Raw genomic sequence first — 6,000 nt, forward strand, 5'->3', positions numbered from 1 at the left:
CATCTCTCTCCTATGTACTTCAATACAATAATCTCATGAGCTGCCTTACATGATTGAGATTCATATGATGATGCTTGTAATCTAGATGTCATTATGCTAGTCAAGTGGGTTTTACTTATGTGATCTCCGGAGACTCCTTGTCCCACGTGTGTAAAGGTGACAAGTGTGTGCACCGTGTGGGTCTCTTAGGCTATATTTCACGGAATACTTATTCACTGTTATGAATGGCATAGTGAAGTGCTTATTTATATCTCTTTATGATTGCAATGTGTTTTGTATCACAATTTATCTATGTGCTAGTCTAGTGATGTTATTAAAGTAGTTTATTCCTCCTGCACGGTGTAATGGTGACAGTGTGTGCATCGTGTAGTACTTGGCGTAGGCTATGATTGTGATCTCTTGTAGATTACGAAGTTAACTATTGCTATGATGGTATTGATGTGATATATGCCTCCTTTCGTAGTGTGAAGGTGACAGTGTGCATGCTATGTTAGTACTTGGTTTGGTTATGTTGATCTTTCATGCACTCTAAGGTTATTTAAATATGAACATTGAATATTGTGGAGCTTGTTAACTCCGGCATTGAGGGTTCGTGTAATCCTACACAGTTAGTGGTGTTCATCATCCAACAAGAGAGTGTAGAGTCTAGCATCTATTAATTTATTCTATTATGTGATCAAAGTTGAGAGTGTCCACTAGTGAAAGTATGATCCCTAGGCCTTGTTCCTAAATACTGCTATCGCTCGCTTGTTTACTTGTTTCTATCGCATCTCTACTGTCCGCAATATTACCACCATCAACCACACGCCGATCCTGGGCAAAGCACTTTTCTGGTGCCGTTGCTACTGCTTATATTTATTCATACCACTTGTATTTCACTATCTCTTCGCCGAACTAGTGCACCTATTAGGTGTGTTGGGGACACAAGAGACTTCTTGCTTTGTGGTTGCAGGGTTGCATGAGAGGGATATCTTTGACCTCTTCCTCCCTGAGTTCGATAAACCTTGGGTGATCCACTTAAGGGAAACTTGCTGCTGTTCTACAAACCTCTGCTCTTGGAGGCCCAACACTGTCTACAAGAATAGAAGCACCCGTAGACATCAAGCACTTTTCTGGCGCCGTTGCCGGGGAGGAAAGGTAAAAGACACTCATACTCCGGTCCCAGGTAAAAGTACTTTTCTGGCGCCATTGTGTGAGTGTTCGAAGCTATTTTCTTTAGATCCTGCAATTGTATCTTTTTGTTTCTTGTTTACACTAGCTTGGCATAATGGACAACAATGAGCTTCTTATTCTATTTCCTGATTTAAGACATGGATGGTTTGATGCGAAAATTAAAAAACCCATGGAACATATTAGTATGAACGCTTTGAACACCATTGTTGATAATGATATAGAAAGTTCTAAGCTTGGGGAAGCTGGTTTTCATGATCTTTTTAGTCCCCCAAGCATTAAGGAGAAAATTTACTTTGATGATACTTTGCCTCCTATTTATGATGATTATAATGATAGTAGTCTTTTAGTACCGCCTATTATGGTGGATAAATTTGATTATGATTACAATATGCCTCATATATTTGATGATGAGAATAATAATGATAGCTACTTTGTTGAATTTGCTCCTACTACAATTAATAAGAATAACTATGCTTATGTTGGGAGTAGTACTAATTCTATACATGAGACTCATGATAAGAATGCTTTATGTGATAGTTATATTGTTGAGTTTGCTCATGATACTACTGAAAGTTATTATGAGAGAGGAAAATATGGTTGTGGAAATTTTCATGTTACTAAAATGCCTCTCTATGTGCTGAAATTTTGAAGCTACACTTGTTATATCTTCCTATGCTTGTTACTTTGCTCCTCATGAACTTGTTTATTTACAAGATTCCTTTTCATAGGAAGCATGTTAGGCTTAAATTTGTTTTGAATTTGCCTCTTGATGCTCTCTTTTGCTTCAAATACTATCTCTTGCGAGTGCATCATTAAAACCGCTGAGCCCATCTTAATGGCTATAAAGAAAGAACTTCTTGGGAGATAACCCATGTGTTTATTTTGCTACAGTACTTTTATTTTGTATTTGAGTCTTGGAAGTTGTTACTACTGTAGCAACCTCTCATTATCTTATTTTATTGCATTGTTGTGCCAAGTAAAGTCTTTGATAGTAAGGTTGATACTAGATTTGGATTACTGCGCAGAAACAGATTTCTTGCTGTCACAAATCTGGGCCTAATTCTCTGTAGATAGCTCAGAAAATTATGCCAATTTACGTGAGTGATCCTCAGATATGTACGAAACTTTCATTCAATTTGAGAATTTTCATTTGAGCAAGTCTGGTGCCTCAATAAAATTCGTCTTTACGGACTGTTCTGTTTTGACAGATTCTGCCTTTTATTTCGCATTGCCTCTTTCGCTGTGTTGGATGGATTTCTTTGTTCCATTACCTTCCAGTAGCTTTGAGAAATGTCCAGAAGTGTTAAGAATGATTGTGTCACCTCTGAACATGTGAATTTTTCATTATGCACTAACCCTATAATGAGTTTGTTTCGAGTTTGGTGTGGAGGAAGTTTTCAAGGGTCAAGAGAGGAGGATGATATACTATGATCAAGAAGAGTGAAAAGTCTAAGCTTGGGGATGCCCCTGTGGTTCATCCCTGCATATTTCAAGAAGACTCAAGCATCTAAGCTTGGGGATGCCTTGGGCATCCCCTTCTTCATCGACAAATTATCAGGTTTCTTCTCTTGAAACTATATTTTTATTCGGTCACATCTTATGTACTTTACTTGGAGCGTCTGTTTGTTTTTGTTTTTGTTTGAATAAAATATGATCCATCATGCTTGTGTGGGAGAGAGACACGCTCCGCTGTTTCATATGAACACATGTGTTCTTAGCTCATAATGTTCATGGCGAAGATTGAACTGCTTCGTTAATTGTTATATGGTTGGAAACGGGAAATGCTACATGTGGTAATTGATAAAATGTCTTGGATAATTTGATACTTGGCAATTGTTGTGCTCATGTTTAAGCTCTTTCATCATATACTTTGCACCCATTAATGAAGAAATACATAGAGCTTGCTAAAATTTGGTTTGCATAATTGGTCTCTCTAAGGTCTAGATAATTTCTAGTAAAGAGTTTGAACAACAAGGAAGACGGTGTAGAGTCTTATAATGTTTACAATATGTCTTTTATGTGAGTTTTGCTGCACCGGTTCATCCTTGTGTTTGTTTCAAATAACCTTGCTAGCCTAAACCTTGTATCGAGAGGGAATACTTCTCATGCATCCAAAATCCTTGAGCCAACCACTATGTCATTTGTGTCCACCATACCTACCTACTACATGGTATTTCTCCGCCATTCCAAAGTAAATTGCTTGAGTGCTACCTTTAAAATTTCCATTCTTTACCTTTGCAATATATAGCTCATGGGACAAATAGCTTAAAAACTATTGTGGTATTGAATATGTACTTATGCACTTTATCTCTTATTAAGTTTCTTGTTGTGCGATAACCATGTTCCTGGGGACGCCATCAACTACTCTTTGTTGAATATCATGTGAGTTGCTATGCATGTCCGTCTTGTCCGAAGTAAGGGAGATTTACCACTCATTTAATGGTTAGAGCATGCATAATGTTAGAGAAGAACATTGGGCCGCTAACTAAAGCCATGATCCATGGTGGAAGTTTCAGTTTTGGACATATATCCTCAATCTCATATGAGAACATTAATTGTTGCTACATGCTTATGCATTAAAGAGGAGTCCATTATCTCGTTGTCTATGTTATCCCGGTATGGATGTCTAAGTTGAGAATAATCAAAAGCGAGAAATCCAATGCGAGCTTTCTCCTTAGACCTTTGTACAGGCGGCATAGAGGTACCCCTTTGTGACACTTGGTTAAAACATGTGTATTGCGATGATAATCCCGGTAATCCAAGCTAATTAGGACAAGGTGCGGGCACTATTAGTATACTATGCATGAGGCTTGCAACTTGTAAGATATAGTTTACATGATACATATGCTTTATTACTACCGTTGACAAAATTGTTTCTTGTTTTCAAAACCAAAGCTCTAGCACAAATATAGCAATCAATGCTTCCCTCTGCGAAGGGCCTTTCTTTTACCTTTTATGTTGAGTCAGTTCACCTATCTCTCTCCACCTCAAGAAGCAAACACTTGTGTGAACTGTGCATTGATTCCTACATACTTGCATATTGCACTTGTTATATTACTTTACATTGACAATATCCATGAGATATACATGTTATAAGTTGAAAGCAACCGCTGAAACTTCAAATCTTCCTTTGTGTTGCTTCAACACCTTTACTTTGATTTATTGCTTTATGAGTTAACTCTTATGCAAGACTTATTGATGCTTGTCTTGAAAGTACTATTCATGAAAAGTCTTTGCTATATGATTCATTTGTTTACTCATGTCATTTACCATTGTTTTGATCGATGCATTCATTACATATGCTTACAATAGTATGATCAAGATTATGATGGCATGTCACTCCGTAAATTATCTTTGTTATCGTTTACCTGCTCGGGACGAGCGTAAACTAAGCTTGGGGATGCTGATACGTCTCCGACGTATCGATAACTTCTTATGTTCCATGCCACATTATTGATGATATCTACATGTTTTATGCATACTTTATGTCATATTTATGCGTTTTCCGAACTAACCTATTGACGAGATGCCGAAGGGCCGATTGTTGTTTTCTGCTTGTTTTTGGTTTCAGAAATCCTAGTAAGGAAATATTCTCGGAATTGGACGAAATCAACGCCCGGGGTCCTATTTTTCCACGAAGCTTCCGGAAGTCCAAAGGGGAAACGAAGTGGGGCCACGAGGTGGGGACACAAGCCTGGCGCGCTAGTGTGTGGTCCCACCGTGACCCTCCGAGGCTGCCCTTCCGCCTACTTAAGGTCTCCGTCGCGAAAACCCTATTACGTTCGACGAAAAAGCCACGGTACGAGAAACCTTCCGCAGCCGCCGCCATCGCGAAGCCAAGATCCGGGGACAGGAGTCTCTCGTTCCGGCACGCCGCCGGGACGGGGAAGTGCCCCGGAAGGCTCCTCCATCGACACCACCGCCATCTCCATCAACGCTGCTGTCTCCCATGAGGAGGGAGTAGTTCTCCATCGAGGCTAAGGGTTGTACCGGTAGCTATGTGGTTCATCTCTCTCCTATGTACTTCAATAAAATAATCTCATGAGCTGCCTTACATGATTGAGATTCATATGATGATGCTTGTAATCTAGATGTCATTATGCTAGTCAAGTGGGTTTTACTTATGTGATCTCCGGAGACTCCTTGTCCCACGTGTGTAAAGGTGACGAGTGTGTGCACCGTGTGGGTCTCTTAGGCTATATTTCACGTAATACTTATTCACCGTTATGAATGGCATAGTGAAGTGCTTATTTATATCTCTTTATGATTGCAATGTGTTTTGTATCACAATTTATCCGTGTGCTACTCTAGTGATGTTATTAAAGTAGTTTATTCCTCCTGCACGGTGTAATGGTGACGAGTGTGTGCATCGTGTAGTACTTGGCGTAGGCTATGATTGTGATCTCTTGTAGATTATGAAGTTAACTATTGCTATGATGGTATTGATGTGATCTATGCCTCCTTTCGTAGTGTGAAGGTGACAGTGTGCATGCTCTGTTAGTACTTGGTTTGGTTATGTTGATCTGTCATGCACTCTAAGGTTATTTAAATATGAACATTGAATATTGTGGAGCTTGTTAACTCCGGCATTGAGGGTTCGTGTAATCCTACACAGTTAGTGGTGTTCATCATCCAACAAGAGAGTGTAGAGTCTAGCATCTATTTATTTATTCTGTTATGTGATCAAAGTTGAGAGTGTCTGATACGTCCAATTTGCATCACTATTTTATATCATAATTTGCTGTTATTCATTGATATATTTCATATTGGGACACAATACTTATGTTATTTCATCTATTTTGCATGTTTCATGATTATTTGGAGATC

Source organism: Lolium rigidum, chromosome 1 (genome assembly GCF_022539505.1).
Source record: "Lolium rigidum isolate FL_2022 chromosome 1, APGP_CSIRO_Lrig_0.1, whole genome shotgun sequence".
In the NCBI taxonomy this organism is placed as follows: Eukaryota; Viridiplantae; Streptophyta; class Magnoliopsida; order Poales; family Poaceae; genus Lolium; species Lolium rigidum.